Consider the following 18456-nt stretch of genomic DNA (forward strand, 5'->3'; position numbering starts at 1 on the left):
CCATGTGTAAAGTCTTCTCTTGTGTTGTTGGAAGAAGGTATTTGCTATGACCAGTGTGTTCTCTTGGCAAAACTCTATTAGCCTTGCCCTGCTTTATTCTGCACTCCAAGGCCAAATTTGCCTGTTATTCCAGGTGTTTCTTGATTTCCTACTTTTGCATTCCAGTCTCCTATAATGAAAAGGACATCTCTTTTGGGTGTTAGTTCTAGAGGGTCTTGTAGGTCTTCATAGAACCATTCAACTTCAGGTTCTTCAGCATTAGTGGTCAGGGCATAGACCTGGATTTCCGTGATATTGAATGGTTTGCCTTGGAGATGAACAGAGATCATTCTGTCATTTTGAAAATGCATCCAAGTACTGCATTTCTGACTTTTTTTGTTGACTATGAGTGCTTTGCCACTTTTTCTAAGGGATTCTTGCCCACAGTAGTAGATATAATGGTCATCTGCGTTAAATTCACCCATTCCAGTCCATTTTAGTTTGCTGATTCCTAAAATGTTGATGTTCACTCTTATCACCTCCTGTTTAACTACATCCAATTTGCCTTGATTTTTGGACCTAACATTCCAGGTTCCTATGCAATATTGTTCTTCACAGCATCAGACTTGACTTCCATCACCGGTCACATCCACAACTGGGTGTTGTTTTTGCTTTGACTGTCCCTTCATTCTCTCTGGAGTTATTTCTCCACTGATCTCCAGTAGCATATTTAGCACCTACTGATGTGGGGAGTTCATCTTTCAGTGTCCTGTCTTTTTGCTTTTTCATACCATTCATGGGGTTCTCAAGGCAAGAATACCGGTTTGGTTTGCTATTCCCTTCTCCAGTGGACCACATTTTGTCAGAACTCTCCACATGACCTGTCCATCTTGGGTGGCCCTGCATGGCATGCCTCATAGCTTCACTGAGTTAGACAAGGATGTGGTCCATGTGATTAGATTGGTTAACTTTCTGTGATTGTGATTTTCGGTCTGTCTGCCCTCTAATGGAGAAGGATAAGAGCCTTATGGAAGCTTCATGATGGGAGAGAATGACTGAGGGGGAAACTGGGTCTTGTTCTGATGGGTGGGGCCATGCTCAGTAAATCTTTAATCCAGTTTTCTGTTGATGGATGGAGCTGTGTCCCCCTCCTGCTATTTGCTTGCTGCAAAACTATGGTGGAGGTAATGAAGATAATGGTGACCTCCCTCAAAAGGTCTAATGCATGCACTCAGTGCCCCCAGCTCTGCAGCAGGCCACCACCGACCCATGCCTCTGTTGGAGACTCCTGGACATTCAGGGGCAAGTCTGGGTCAGTCTCTTGTGGGGTCACTGCTCCTTTCTCCTGGGTCCTGGTGCAAACAAAGTTCTGTTTGTGCCCTCCAACAGTCTATTTCTCAGTCCTGTGTAAGTTCTGGTAGCTCTATGGCGGGGTTAATGGTGACCTCTTCCAAGAGGGCTCACGCCATACCCAAGTCTGCTGTACCCAGAGCCTTGCCCCTGTGGCAATCCACTGCTGACCCGTACCTCCACTAGAGATGCTCAAACATAGTTCTGTCTCAGTCTCTGTGGGGTTCCTGGGTCATAGTGCCCACAAGGTATGTTTGAGCCCCCTGAGAGTCTCTGGCAGTAGTGGGGTTTGATTCTAAACACAAATTCACCCCTTCTACCATCTTGCTGGGGCTTCTCCTTTGCTATTGGGCATGGAGTATCTCCTCATGGTTGCTCCAGCAAAGTGCAGCTGCTGCTCCTGATCTTGGATGTGGGTTATCTCCTCATGGCCGATCCAGCAAAGTGTAGCCACTACTTTTTGAATAAAAAACTTGTAAAACAATTTATTAATGGTATTTAAAATATCATAATGCAGTTGTGGATATAAGATGAGTAAAAAGTATTTGAGCAAGTGTAGTTCCAGTGATGAAATTTCTGGTCATTGGTTTTATTGGAGGAGAAAGTTTGAACAACCATTTGTGGAAATCCTCTTCCAGGCATTGTAGAAAGTTTGGATAAAATTGAAAGAAAGCTGGACTAGAAATCAAGATCCTGACTTGGAATTCTAGTCCTGTAGGTGACTCTACATTTGACCTTAATTAAGTCACCCTCTCTATTTCCCTGTCTTTCTTTGGGCTTGGAAACATATGCTTCAGTTGGGTTTTGTTTTCTTCTGTCTCTCTAGCACCTAGAAACCTGCTTGGTGGATAATAAGTGCACAATAAATATTTGTCAATACATTTGTGGGGTGAATAGAAGAAATGGATAGCACAGTACCAGATTGGCAAAGTGAAACTGTCTTTGATGAATATAAAATACCTTACAAATGTTGAGTGAGGGCAAGGGGGAGGCTTGAGATTGGAACAATTTTGTCTTATTTCCAGGCGTCTTAATCTGCTTGGGCTAATAATAATAAATACCACAGGTGGTTTACACAACAGAAATTTACTAATGTCTTCTCACAGTTCTGGAGGCTGGAAATCCGAGATAAAGGTGTTAGCAGGGTTGGTTTCTCCCGAGGCCTTTCTCCTGCTTGTAGATTACTGTCCCCTTCCCGTCTCAGATCCTCATCCCTCTGTGAGTGTCTGTGTCCTGATCCCTTTTTCTTGCTAGTACACCAGTCCTATTGAATTAGGGTCCTCATAGTGACCTCATTTTATCTTGATTATCTCTTTCATCACATTGAGGGTTAGGTCTTCAACATATGGATTTTAGGAGCACGTAGTTCAGTCTAAAGCATCAGGTGACCCCAAGGAGAACTAATTCAATGGCACTCTGGTATCTCAGCACATTAACAACAACAACAGCAAAAAACCCTGAGCAGTCATTCCTGAAGTGAGGCAGGATCAAAACTAATACAATGAGTTTCCAAACTATATTAAGAAAGTGAATTTTAATTATTAAACTCCAAATAAAGATTCTTAGCCAAAATTGTTTTTTAACCCAGATTATCTGCTGTATAACTAGAATAGAGACACAAATATTTTGCAGTAATAGAACATTTGTAAGAGTGAAAATATATAATTCTAGCTTTATTTTCTGATTGCTCAATGTTCACATCCTTCAACGGTTAGCATATTTTGAGATTTAGAAAATGTTCTGAAAATGAAATGGGGCCATAAAATCAAAACAGGAAAAGTCACCAATGCCAAGTCAAAATATTTGAAAGTCAAGAAGAGCATTAGGAAAGAAGAAAAATAATCCCCATTCTTCCTGCCAATTAGCTTAATTTGCCCAAAGTCATTGCAAATCATCTGATTTATTAAAATCCACTGGTCAATTCTACTACTTATACTCTCAGTGACAGAGATGCTCAATCTCTTCTTTTTAAAACACTTGTATTTTAAACTTGGCTTCTGGGACACAATGTTCCCCTAGTTTCCCTCTCATTTCTTTTTCTTTGTTAATCTATACTCTTTCCAGATCATCTTCTCTACTATAAGGCTTCCAACGCCAAAAATACACAATTGCTTTTCAACTTTATATCTGAAGCTCTGACCACTCTCTTGAAGCCTATTGTTACACACCCAACTACACAATATCTCATTTTTTCTCTCTGGATTTAGCAAACTTTATCCTTGAGACAAATACAAGCCACCTGGTCACTGAGGCCAAAATACCCAGTCTCTCGCTTGTTCTCCTGACTGTCCTTTGATAAGCAAATTCTTCAAATAAGTACATTCTTCATGTGGATTTAGGCCAATATCCTTGATAGGTCTCCTGGTTCCTCTCCAGCCTCCTGGTATGCTTGTCCTCCCCAACTCTCACCACAAAGCCCAGAGGTCTTTTGGCTTAATGAGCTTATAGAACAATATGAGAAGAAGGGGCTGATGTCTCAAGCAGGTTATGGAGAGAGAGGGATCCCTGGTCTCAGAGTGGGGATCCCTGGTCAGAGTGGAGAACCATGCCCAGATGTCTCCTGGGTTCAGGGTTTGTTTCTCCTAAACCCTGGAGGGATATACGAAGATGCCAGAGTTCCCCTTTATTCACCCCTTCAGTATGCTTTTACTGACAATGGCTTCTGTGGAGTCTCACACTTTCTTTGGATGTTTAATCTCCTGGTGGCTCTGTTTCCCTCTGTGAGAAATAGGTTGGTTGCCATTCCCTTTCTTCCTAGAGTACTGGGAAGCTTCAGTGAGATGGTGCACCAACAGAGTGCAAACCTCAACCAGTGCTGGCTGTATTATTAGTTACAGTGAAATGGTTATTTTCTTTAGGGAGCATCTTCAGAGGTGTTTTGCCTCATGCTACATGCACGAGAGTCCTGGGTCATCTATCCCCATCATCTATGGATTCTTGTCATTCTTCCTTCATATCCTAGGCACCCAACCAACATACGACACCTCAGTTCAGTTCAGTTCAGTTCAGTCGTTCAGTCATGTCCAACTCTTTGCGACCCCATGGGCTGCAACATGCCAGGCCTCCCTGTCCAACACCAACTCCCAGAGTTTATCCAAACTCATGTCCATTGAGTTGGTGATGCCATCCAACCATCTCATCCTCTGTCATCCCTTCTCCTCCTGCCTTGAATCTTTTCCAGCACAGGGTCTTTTCAAATGAGTCAAAACTCTTCATATCAGGCGGCCAAAGTATTGGAGTTTCAGCTTCAGCATCAGTCCTACCAATGAACACCCAGGACTGATCTCCTTTAGAACGGACTGGTTGGATCTCCTTGCAGTCCAAGGGACTCTCAAGAGTCTTCTCCAACACCACAGTTCAAAAGCACCAATTCTTCAGCACTCAGCTTTCTTTACAGTCCAACTCTCACATCCATACATGACCACTGGAAAAACCATAGCCTTGACTAGACGGACCTTTGTTGGCAAAGTAATGTCTCTGCTTTTGCATATGCTGTCTAGGTTGGTCATAACTTTCCTTCCAAGGAGTAAGCATCTTTTAATTTCATAGCTGCAATCACTATTTGCAGTGATTTTGGAGCCCCAAAAATAAAGCCAGCCACTGTTTCCACTGTTTCCCCATCTATTTCCCATGAAGTGATGGGACCAGATGCCATGATCTTAGTTTTCTGAATGTTGAGTTTTAAGCCAACTTTTTGCTTTCACTTTCATCAAGAGGCTTTTTAGTTCTTCTTCACTTTCTGCCATATGGGTGGTGTCATCTGCATATCTGAGGTTATTGATATTTCTCCTAGCAATCTTGATTCCAGCTTGTGCTTCATCCAGCCCAGCATTTCTCATGATGTACTCTGCATATAAGTTAAATAAGCAGGGTGACAATATACAGCCTTGACATACTCCTTTTCCTATTTGGAACCAGTCTGTTGTTCCATGTCCAGTTCTAACTGGTGCTTCCTGACCGGAATACAGATTTCTCAAGAGGCAGGTCAGGTGGTCTGGTATTCCCATCTCTTTCAGAATTTTCCAGTTTATTGTGATCCACAGTCAAAGGCTTTGGTATAGTCAATAAGGAAGAAATAGATGTTTTTCTGGAACTCTCTTGTTTTTTTGATGATCCAGCTGATGTTGGCAATTTGATCTCTGGTTCCTCTGCTTTTTCTAAAACCAGCTTGAACATCAGGAAGTTCACGGTTCATGTATTGCTGAAGCCTGGCTTGAAGAATTTTGAGCATTACTCTGCTAGTGTGTGAGATGAGTGCAATTGTGTGTGTGTTTGAGCATTATTTGACATTGCCTTTCTTTGGGATTGCAATGAAAATTGACATTTTCAGTCCTGTGGCCACTGTTGAGTTTTCCAAATTTGCTGGCATATTGAGTGCAGCACTTTCAGAGTGTCAACTTTTAGGGTTTGAAACAGCTCAACTGGAATTCCATCACCTCCACTAACTTTTTAGTGATGCCCACTTGACTTCACATTCTAGGATGTCTGGCTCTAGGTGAGTGATCACACCATCATGATTATCTGGGTTGTGAAGATCTTTTTTGTACAGTTCTGTGTATTCTTGCTACCTCTTCTTAATATCTTCTGCTTCTGTTATACCATTTCTGTCCCCTATTGTGGCCATCTTTGCATGAAATGTTCCCTTGGTATCTCTAATTTTCTTGAAGAGATCTCTAGTCTTTCCCATTCTATTATTTTTCTCTATTTCTTGCACTGATCACTGAAGAAGGCTTTCTTATCTCTCCTTGCTATTCTTTGGAACCTACTGTCACCCAAAAATAAAACCTCTTATAATGACCAAAGTATTTGTAAACACCATAAAAGAAAGGACACTCTTTAGCTCAAAGGTTGGTAAGCAATAGGAGCATGAGCCATCTCTGAAAAATAACAAAAAGTTGTTTACATTAAAAAGTCTTTCCCACAGTCCTGTGATATGTGCTATTGTATTTCAATAACTATTGTTATAGTAATTGTTATTGTGGGAATAAAATGATCATCTATTTAAACTCTAATCTCAAAGGATTTTTCAGATGGTAAAATGGCTTAGTGTGCACAGAAGTACTCAAAATGTTTCTGGCCCTTAGGCTAAGTGCTGCAATATTCACTAGCATTTTCTTTTTCTCACAGTGATAACCTGGTAAGAAATTTGTTTCTTATTATCTACAATATATTGACTAATTTCTTCAATATTTTACTGCACTCAATATTTTAATTACATTTTTTTGCTACACAAATATAGCAGTTTCAGAATTACTAATCCTATGAGAAATGCTTTAATAATTAGATACCAACATTTACTTCTGTTGTAAGTATTAGCTTAGTCGTGTTGACTTTTTACAACTCCGTGGACTATGTAGGTTGCCAGGCTCCTCTGTCTATGGAATCCCCCTGGCAAGAATACTGGAGTGGGTAGCTATTGTATTCTCCACGGAATTTTCCCCACTTACTGATGGAACCTGGGTGTCCTACATTGCAGGCAGATTCTTTACCATCTGAGCCACCAGGGAAGACCAACAATATTTACATTCATTTAAAACATTGCTTTTCAGCCTTACTGTATCAAAGTACTGCTTTCCAAAATTATTTAGGTAAATTCTTTTTTTCTCTCACTCCAGTGTGGTTATGTTATTAATTTATATACAGTAGGTTCATTTGTTGCTATCTGCATTCCATTTTGAATTACTCACATACTGATTGCTTTTGTTTGTTTACTTTCTTGGTATCTGATGGACATGTGAAACATCTATAATTGTAAGAGTAAGAGATATATCAAGAGACATGTTAAGAAAAAAAATTGTCCATTCTTCATTCCTCCTCCATTTGTATTCTTTCCACTCTTGTCTCACTTATCCCTTACAGGTAGCTCATCTCTAGTTTCTGGTTTACTATTTCTATATTTTGTTTTAAAGAATTTGTCTTTTAGAGTTTAAAGCATTTATCATTTATCTTCAATTTTTTTAAAAGAATTTTTGATAGATTGAGGATATCAACCTTTTACTAGTTAGTATTTTCTCCCAGTCGGTCACTTGATTTTTTCAAAGATGTCTCGTCATGAACTTTTTAAATTTAATTTTTATCAGTTTTTTATTTCCTCTGCATTTTGATCTTAGCTAAGAAGTCTTTCCCTATACCAAAATTGAACAATTCACCAATTTTTTTTTTAAAATTGCACTTGATGGCTTCAATTTTCACAATAGGCTCGCTAATCCATTTAGAGTTTCTCTTCTCTGTGGCGTGAGGCTTGGGTCTAATTTTCTTTTCTTTCTTTCTTTCCTTTTTTTTTTTTTTCCTCAAGTAGCTACTCAACTTTTCCAGCACCAATAAATAAAAAGCTTCTATTTGCTCCTACAATTTGAGATGCCACCTTTGTCAGATACTATATTTCCATATGCATTTTTACTTCTTTTTATTTTTCATCATTGGTCACTTATTTATTCAAATCCCATTACTTCTTTGTTTTAATTATTAAGATTTCATGGGATGTATTAATATCTGTTAGGGCTAATTCTCTTTGGGATTTCCTTTTTCTGTGTTTTCCTGGTTATTCTTGAGTGAATAATTTTCTGTAGGAATTTTGATATAAACATTACAATGTTTTATGAGATTCCTGGTCCATTATTTTATTTTGTTTTTCTTTAAGGAATCCAACAACATGAACATTATTTTTTTCTTTGCTTGTCTTCATTTCCACTGCTTTTTTTTTTTTCGTGATACTTTTGGCTTCTTTCTGTGTGCCATTTTCATTGTCACTGAATTTATCAATTAATTTAAGAAAAATGACATCTTTATAATGTTACTTATAATTGAAGAGGATGTCTTTTACATATTCAAGTTTACTTTTGTGGTTTTTAGTAGTTGTTTGTGAGAGTAGGCTCAGTAGTGTCTGACTCTTTGTGACCCCATGAACTATAGCTCACTAGGTTCCTCTGTCCATGGAATTTTCCAGGCAAGACTATCGGAGCGGGTTGCCATTTCCTTCTCCAGGGGATCACCTGACCGAGTGGTCAGACATGCATCTCCTGCATGGGCAGACTGGTTCTTTAACAGCTGAGCCACCAGGGAAAATCCTTTTTAGTACTTAAAAATACTTCAAACATTTTCCTCACATAGGATTTGCACATTTTTCGTTAAGTTTATTCTGAAGTATTTATTTTTCTTTGTAGCTATTCTAAATGACATTTTCTCTATTATTATGTGCTTTTTATTGTTTATGTTTATGAAAGCTATTGATTTTTTACATGTTAATTTTATACCTTATACTACTTCACTGATTTGGAGAAGGAAATGGCAACTTACTCCAGTATTCTTGCCTGGAGAATCTCCATAAACAGAGGAGCCCATTGGGTCTCAAAGAGTTGGACACGACTCAACGACTGAACCACCACCACTTCACTGATTATTTTACTGTTTGAATCAGTTGTGTCATTTTTCATCCTCTGCAGTTTTCCAAGTATTCTATTATTTTACCTGCAAATAGGGACAGTTTTACTACCTTTTAAAAGACAAAATACAGTTGACTTATGACACTAGGTTCAAGTGTACACTATAGTGATTCAGCATTTTTATAGATCATACTTCGTTTAAAGTTGTTATAAAATATTGGCTGTATTTCCTGTGCTGTACAACATATTCTTGTAGCTTATTTATTTCATACATAGTAGTTTGTACTTCTTAATCCGCCATCCTGTTCCACCTCCTTGTCTCTCTTCTCTGGTAACCACTAGCTTGCTCTTTATATCTGTGAGTCTGGTTTTTCTCTTGTTATATTCATTTATTTTTTAGATTCCACTTGTAAATGATAACATATAGTGTTTGTCTTTCTCTGTCTGATTTATTTCATGAAGTGTATACCTTCCAAGTAGATCTGTATTGTTTCAAAAGGCAAAATTTCATTTTTTTAATGGCAGAGTATTATTCCATTATATATATAATATATATATTATCATATATAATATATATATATATATCTTCCTTATCTACTCATCTGTCAATGGACACTTAGGTTGCTTCCACACCTTGTCTATTGTAAATTATGTTGCAATGAACATAGGGGTGTATTGTTATTGTTCATAAACCATTCATTCTTTTTACCTTATAGGACTTATGGATTATTTGATTTATTTCTGAAAGCTATTTATTTTATTTGGTAGGTCTTTTTTATAATTCTGGAGCAATTTTCATGTATATCTAGTCAATCTTTTCAATGTGTAGTATTTTACTATATCTATAAAAGTTTCTTGTACTATAATTTGAAATATTATTTCTGGTTCATTGTTTTCATTTTTCTTTAAGAAATCCAACAATATGAACATTATTTTTTCTTTGCTTGTCTTTCGTTTCCAGTACTTTTTTTCCCATGATACTTTTGGCTTTTATCTGTCTTATCACTATGGAAATGAAGACTAAGAGAAAGCTACTAAAGCTTTCTTGTCTTTCATGAGGCCCTTTAATATTTTTTGGAGGGCTATTGTCTTTTAGACAGCCTGCAATTTACTCTTTTTTAAAATTTTAAATTGATTTATTTTTAAATTTAAGGATAATTGCTTTACAGAAATTTGCTAGTTTCTGCCAAACATCAACTTACTCTTTATTTTTCTGAGATAGACTTAATCTTTTTCTTGAGTTTCTTTTGAGTTCAACCACCCTTTAGGAAAAAAAAAAAAATTCTGTTTTTGCCCGTTAACTTTTTCTCTAATCTTTAAATTTCTGATTCAAAGTGGTTTTTCATGCTTTGAGTGTTTGGGTACCTGTAATTATGTTTGGAGAACTGTGCTAGGCAGCCTTCCAAGATGGCTCTCCAAATTTGCAATTCCTCTAATATATGTTTTCTTGAGTGTGGGCACAGCTTGTGAATATGATGATATGTCAACCCCATGATTACATTATGTTATATAGCAAAGTGGATTTAGCGGGTATAATTAAACTATTTAGTTGACTGTAAGCTACTTAACAGGGAATTTATCCTGGTGGACCTGAACTATTGAAATAAGTCCTAAAAATAGCAAGAAGTTCAACAGATGCTTTCCTGCTGACCTGGAAGAAAGCAGAGTTCTGTTGTGAACTATCTAGGGAAGAGCTACAAAGCTAGAACAAGACAGTGGGCTCTAGGAACTGAGAATGAGTCCTAGAAAACTGTCAGCAAGAAAATGGCGCCCTTTTTCTGCCTCAATTCTGCCAAAGACAATTCTGCTTAAAAGAGGACCCCAAGCTCCAGTTGAGAACAAAACCCCATCTAATATCTTGATTGCAGCCTTCAGAGATCTTGAGTGGAGAACCTGTTTATGCCTTGCCCAGTCTTCTGATTTACAGAAACCATGAGACAGTAAGTGGTTGCTCTTTTAAGTCTTCACCTGACTAGCTCAATCTCAGGGCCCTGGATTCTAACCTCATGTTGGGCATGTACTTTTCAGCTTCCCAGGTGGCTCAGTGGGTAAAGAATCTGCCTGCAAGACAGTAGTTTATGGTGATTTGTCATGAAGCAATAGAAAACTAATATATATTTTAGTGTCTGGAAATGAGGTGTGAGAAATGTGTGAGTAGTTTGGGAATTAGGCAGTGAAAGAGGATAGAATTTGGGGGAACATGATAGACAAAACCTAGAATGTCTTGAACAGACTGTTAGTAGAAATCTGGACTTTGAGGACACTGCCAGTTATGGCTCAAAAGAAGTGAGTACATGTTATTGGAAAATAGGGGAGGGGAATTCTTGTGGGAGCAGAGAGGTAAGCAAAAGTGTCAAACCACATTTTCGATTATATGGAACTTTCTTGGCAAAGTGATGCTTTTTAATATGCTGTCTAGGTTTGTCATAACTTTTTTTCCAAGGAGCAAGTGTCTTTTAATTTCATGGATGCAGTCACCATCTGCAGTGATTTTGGAGCCCAATAAAATAAAATCTGTCACTGTTTCCATTTTTTCACCATCTATTTGCTGTGAAGTGATAGGACTGGATGCCATGATCTCCATTTTCTGAATGCTGAGTTTTAATCCAGCTTTTTCTTCAGTTCAGTTCAGTCACTCAGTAGTGTCCGACTCTCTGTGACCCCATGAACCTCAGCACGCCAGGCCTCCCTGGCCATCACCAACTCCCGGAGTTCACCCAAACCCATGTCCATTGAGTCAGTGATGCCATCCAACCATCTCATCCTCTGCCGTCCCCTTCTCCTCCTGCCCTCAGTCTTTCCCAGCATCAGGGCCTTTTCAGATGAGTCAGCTCTTTACATCAGGTGGCCAAAGTATTGGAGTTTCAGCTTCAACATCAGTCCTTCCAATGAACACCCAGGACTGATCTCCTTTAGGATGGACTAGTTGGATCTCCTTGCAGTCCGAAGGACTCTCAAGAGTCTTCTCCAACACCACAGTTCAAAAGCACCAATTCTTTGGCACTCAGCTTTCTTTATAGTCCAACTCTCACATCCATACATGACCACTGGAAAAACCATAGCCTTGACTAAACAGAACTCTTAGGTAAATATTATAATTCTCTTTTGAGGTTTAGTTAGCTTAGCTAAGTGTCAAAGCTACAACTTGATATGTCATGAATTAAGATAAAATTTTGGTGGAAATTACATCAATTTCTATTGTAGTGAGGTCTTTTCTCCTTCTCTTCCTCCTCCTTATTATTTTCCTCATTTATGACTAATATATATTGAAAGTTTAGTGTCCATATGGACCAGGCACTGTGCAAAGCACTTCGCAGATATGATCACATTAGCCACATAGAACCAATTCCATTAGCACTCCACTTTCAGGATTAAAAAATAGTTTATTGATAGTTTCTATTAAATGCAGAATTTGTGTTTTGAGTAAAGATGTCTAGATCTCTCCAAATATATTTGTGATTGTCACAAAAATCCTGTGTTTATGAGTATTCTTACCACTCTCACTCCTTCTTGTCCATGTGAAAAAAAAAAAGGTCTTGGAGATGCAATTTATTCCAGGATGCATGGCCAGCACATGTCAAGGAAGGATGTGAACCCAGGTCATTGACTGTGAGAGCACTTTCCGTTCACCATAGTCATAAATATAACTGTTCACATTAAGAGAAGTGGATTATGTAAACTAATTTCTCAAGCTGTTTTGAATGAAAGGAGAGGCACTAATGATCCTTGACAGTACCTAATTTCTAGTCTTATGACCTACAGATACTCTGCTGAGTTGACTGGACATGGTAAGTTATTTATCTACTTGATGGGCCTCTTGGGTTGTGGAAGACCAAATTATATTCAACTTCGGATTAGAAAAATGTTTGATTAGGCTGAGTTTAACATTTCCTCTTTCTTGGTACATTCCACTCCTAAGTTGCTCTTACTAGAGCCTTTATAAAATGCTTTCCAAGCAGTTCCTTGATCTGGGTCAGACTATTTCCATGGTCTTATACCTGGGCCATGGCTCATATGTGCCTGTAATGCCAGAATCCGGTTTTAATAAAGGATGTTTTGCCATTGTTGTGACCCCCAAAATAGCCCGAGCAAAACCAAATTGTGTTTTCAAGAGAATTGTTCTTCCCACCAATCCCGGAACAACTGGACACAAATAGTATTTCAGTTTTTCTTTCAATAAAAGCATTGTCTTTTCTTTCTTTAGGAAAATCTTCCCCAAATTGTCACCACAGAAAGGTAACCCTAGAAACATGGATCCACTGATGTTGACTTTGTAGTTGGGGCCTGAATTGGAGCCTTGCTGTGAATTTTGACCTTGCTCCAAGCTTAGCTGCGGCAGCCTGGTCCCTAAGTCTGTGTTGTGGTTCCACGACTATTTCCTGGTTACGCTCTGGGTACATGGCTTCGTTCTGGAGCACACTCAGCATACTATTCAAAGATTCCAAAATGAACAACACTAATTTCTGTGGCTATTCAAGTGATATTTTAATCCCAAGCAAACAATTATTAAGTTTAATAATTTAATAACAGTGTGGCAATGTTATTAAGCAGCCTTTCAAGCTTTTGAAACAATTCATGCTTTCTCATGTACTTTTAAAGTCACCAACAGCTTCTACAAACACACATGAATCCAGAAACAGCTGGATTAAGTTTAAATTTCAACACCTTTTCCTTTAAAAACCTCACTCTAGAACTGAAAGGTCAAAAAACGTATAACCTATTTCTTGAAAAGTCTGTCTATAATCTTAAGATTATAGAAAGTAATCTATAAGTAAGGTCTTTGAAAATAGTTGTAGAGATTGCATAGCAGCAATAAAAGTTTTATGTTTAACACTATAATACTGTTATTCAGATAAGCAGTTAAAAACCTTCCTTAAAGCATGTGATACAGAGAACTCTCCAAACTGTCTTTGTTCCTTTGTGGGAAAGACAGGGATGAATAAAATTATGAAAAAGAGGGAAAATAAAGCAGAATCTGGAATCACAAACCTTATAGATTAAAATTAAGGAATGATTTCTGATAAACATTTTATTAAACAGGTAGCATTTATCTGGCAACTACTAGGTGTCCATTCTTGTGCTAGTTTGTGTTTCACTTTATCAGACCTTGTGAGGACCCACCCCCTCTGCATGCTCTGAGGTGCAGAGGTGTGAACACTGAACACATCTTACTTTTGTGAGAAAACCACTTACCCAAATTTATTCAGAAATTGAGGCTTGTTCACAAAGAGATTTTATTGTTTAACTCAGGGACCATTGAGAATGACCCAGGGATTCAAGTGGGTTCCATAATAACCTCTGATTTCCCTCTCTCAACATCCAAAAAAAAAAAAAATCCATCTGAGGCAAGGGCATGGTGCTACTGAAATACCATCTTTAGCATAGGATTGTCTCTACTTTCAAAATCTCTTAAGTTTTAGTAGGCAATTCAATTACATTTCCTCCTTCACACAAGATAAATGAAAAGTTTTTGACCAAGCGTTTGTTTTCAGCTACTCCAATGAGAAACATTTTTAACAATGTATGCCAAACTTCAAACTCTCATTTTAAGAACATATTTCCTGAGGTTAAACAATAATACCCCCTACCTGCTCTACACACACAAAAACAACCGAATGCTACCTCGAAGAATTAGTTTTCTGATAGTCCTCCTGATGGAGTAGCCTGGAAAAAATGTGATGCCCAATGTTACCCAAAGGACTCAGCTCACACAGCATGAAAAGTCTTAGAACCACTTCCCCTTTGTAGATTCACAGAGCAAGAAAACTAGAGCACCAACTAAGTATATTAGGGAGAAGGAATACATTTTCACTGACTGTCACATTTTGGGCTAAAAGTGCAAAGCTGTGGCATGGCAAGGAGAGATGAGAGACATGTCATCTGAAAAGCATAGTTGATAAAAGGCAGATAAGAAATTCTTAGCTTAACTGATAAATTCTTCCTAATATTAGATCAAATTCCAGAGGGAGAAGCCTATTGTACGAGATTTTGTGCCTCATCTTAGCTTAGAAAATTACCCGCCACAGTACTAAAGTCATAGACATGCATTCCTTCCTCATGTCCTTCCCATTGGGCTCTGCATGGTGCCTGGCTTCAGCCATAAAGTGTGTTAGTTTCTCAGTTGTGCTTGATTCTTTATGACCCCATCGACTGTAGTTTGCCAGGCTCCTCTGTCCATGGAATTCTCCAGGAAGGAATGCTGGAGTGGGTAGCCATTCTTTTTTCCAGGGGATCTTCCTGACCCAGGGGTCAAACCTGGGCCTCCCAAATTACAGGTAGATTCTCTACTATCTGAGCCACTAAGGAAGCCCAGCTTCAGCCCTAGGCTCCCTACTTTTGCTGGGCTCTGAAAGTTTCAACTTACTTTACTGTGCTCCTACATCCGCAAGTGGCTCCTTTAGTACATCATCCTCATTTGAACCCTGAGCAACTGAGTTTCTAACTTCAGAAACTAGAGCAATGCTAATTGTAGCAAATGAGATAGAGAATATCAGAGGCAAATCCAGGTTAAACATGGAATAGAGTTTCTCTTTTGACATGTTGAATTACAGGGATATTTTAATGTAGTTATTCAGTAGCAATTTGTTGATAAGATTCTAAAGGTCAGGAAAAAAAATACATTAGAGAATTATCATCACAGAGAAGGGGAATGAAACAAAGTTGGTTTATGAAATTATCTAAGAAAGTGTTACAGGAAAAGCAATGACTGAGAGGCAGAAATATTTATTTATTTATACAATTTACGTTGATTAATTTATTTATTGGCTGGGCTAGATCTTTGTTGCTACACATGGGCTCTTCATTAAAACACACAGGCTTACTTGTATTGAGATGTGTGGGATCTTAGTTCCTGGATCAGAGCTCAAACCCACATCCCCTGGATTGGAAGGTGGATTCTTTACCACTGGAACACCAGGGAAGTCAAGGCCACAGTATTAAATGACAGATAAATCAGGAATTCAAATTCCTTAGAGAATCAAGAACTATAGCTAGCATTTTAGCAAGGAAGGAGTGACCTGAAGAGGCAGCTTTAGAAGAGAGAGGGAGTAGGATGTCATTACATAATCATCTATAATGTTTGTAATTCATAAGGCTATTTGTGGCCTCAGTGATTATAGGATCAGTTGGAGGAGTAGGAGTGGTAAGTAGATTGATATATCGGGAGGTGTGAATTGGAGGTGGAGTCATGGAATCACTGAATGCTATGTGGACTTCAATTTCTAATCTTTTTTTACATACACTATATAAGCTAGGGTTTTCAAGACTCTACTTGCTCCTTCTGATATTGGATTTACTCTAGTGTGTTTGACTGTGCTCAGACAACCTGGAAAATGTTTTGTAAATGGGGAATAAATACTTATTGAAAACCTACTAGGCACCAGAGACTAAAGATAGAAACTCTACCTGAATCATCTAATTCAAATCTCATAACGTGAAAGGCTGATTGTTTTTACTCCCATTTTGTGATCAGGAAACAATTAGGATAGGAACTCAAGTCTAACTCTAAAATCCCTTTACTTTCCATCACATCATACAAAGATTTTGATGGTGAGGCTTACAAATTACTCTCACTTTGCAGATGATGGATGGGGTATGTGGTCTAATGCACAATGGTGGAGCTAGGGTTCTGGCTTGGGACTGAACTTCTAACTCATGCCTCTTTCTGCTCCACCACATGGACTGTTTACAGAAAGCAAGATTGTATGTGCTAAGTATCATGAGATATATAAACATGTTTATGACATGATCTCTTTTTTTAAAATGTTACGACCTAAGTGAGATAATGTATTGGGACACAGAGAACAGAGGAGGATTCTAATTTAGCAAAAGTGTGCATAACTTAATAAAGAACTTGTATGCAGCTGTTCCTGGGAAAATAGGCTCACTTTATGCAGAAGGAGGTGGCCTCTAACTAGAACTGATTGAAGATATAAAAATGAACTTATAACACCATGAAACTATTCTTCGAATCCTATCAACTCTACTACTTGCAAGTAATATCAATAGCAAGCAAAATTCTGAGCTGTTTTAAGTTCTCAGTCATGAGAAAACACAGACTTTTAAACCCCTAACTAATGGAGGTATTTAGATGGCATTTTCATAAGAACTTAGTGTAGAAAATAGCAGTACCCACTTCACCCTAAACTAGGTCCCTAGGGAATGGAGAGTATTCTTGTACATACATAATGACCTACAGTCACAAAGGTAGTCTTTAGTCTGATAAGAGGTCAGTCTCTTCTTCCCATCTGGTCAAAGTCTGAGTAAAGTACTTCATGATCAAATGTCATGTCAAAGCATAATTTTCAGGAGGTAAAAATACATATCTCATAAAGAATACTTTGATGCCAAAACTTAATTCAACTAATTGATGAGAGAAATGCTAGTTGCAAAACTGGATCATTGAGAATTTTGGGGAACTGGATGTTTATCAGCATTAAAAAAATTAGAACAAGATTGATAGATTAAAAACTTGTGAATGTCCTACCGGGCAAAACATTAGTTACATTCTGTCCTGGGCAGCAATCGACAAATTGACCAACTTCACAGTGTCTGAGTTCCAGTTGAATAGTAGTAAATAACAAATCTAGGCAGGAAGTCCCACTCTGATTTTCAAGTTTTGGATGCTTTTCTCAAAATCAAATTCTAAAACTACTAAACAATCTAGTTACTACTTTCAAGTATCCCTACAATGCTGAATCCAGTAAAATTAAGTTATATTAATGTGGCAAGCATGACTCTAAAATGACAGAAATAATGTGTCATATGTTTTAAATAAGTACTCACTTTGTATTTTAAAATCATTTTATATTTCCTTTAGTCTTTAGACTCATACTAATTCATACACATATTTTAAAATTTGCTACAAGTAATATTGTTCACTTAAAGTGAAATATTTTTCCAATGGAAAATTATTCTGACTTTTATACATATAGAATTAAAGGTAATAATAGTAAAGCCATTCTTCCATTCTTGTTTCTGAAACTAAATATCTTTAACTGAAGCATATATGTTACTTATTAAGGATATTATGATAAATTTCTAAATATTTATGTATCTATCCTTTATGCATGGTTGAATATTTTTACACATATGTATGTATGAAAGTGAAAGTGTTAGTCGCTCAGTTGTGTTCAACTCTTTGTGACCCCATGGGCTGTAGCCCTCTGGGAGGCTCCTCTGTCTGTGGAATTCTCCAGGCAAGAACACTGGAGGGGGTAGCCATTAACCATTCTCTTCTCCAGGGGATCTTCTCGACCCAGGGTTAGAACCCATGTCTTTTGCATTGTAGGCAGATTTTTTTTTTTTTTACCATCTGAGCCACCAGGGAAGCCCCGATGTATGTATAAATGAGATATAACTTTAAAAAGAAAAAAAAATTTTTTTCTTAAACATTTCAATTCAGGGCATCCCTGGTGGCTTAGTGGTAAAGAATCCACCTGCCAATGTAAGGGGCATAGGTTTGATCCCTGGTCCAGAAAGATCCCACATGCCTTGGAGCAACTAAGCCCATATGCTGCGACTACTGATGCCCACGAGCCCTAGAGCCTGTGTTCTGCAACAAGAGAAGCCACCCCAGTGAAACGCCCAGACAACAGAACTACAGAGGAGCCCCAGCTCGCTGCAACTGAGAGCAGCAATGAAAGCCCAGGACAGCCTAAAATAAATACATAAACATTGAGAAAACAAAAACAGACAGACACACACACACGAATTGTCATGTGCAAGATAAAACTGAGATAAATAA

General features: G+C 38.1%; 1 long non-coding RNA gene across 1 annotated transcript in view; it reads left to right on the forward strand.

The window, feature by feature from the left end:
* The window catches only part of LOC132659698 (uncharacterized), a 103273-nt gene that overhangs the window by 78779 nt on the left and 6038 nt on the right, over positions 1-18456 (forward strand). The gene's annotated exons all lie outside the window — the stretch shown is intronic.

This window comes from Ovis aries, chromosome 4 (genome assembly GCF_016772045.2).
Source record: "Ovis aries strain OAR_USU_Benz2616 breed Rambouillet chromosome 4, ARS-UI_Ramb_v3.0, whole genome shotgun sequence".
Classification (NCBI taxonomy): domain Eukaryota; kingdom Metazoa; phylum Chordata; class Mammalia; order Artiodactyla; family Bovidae; genus Ovis; species Ovis aries.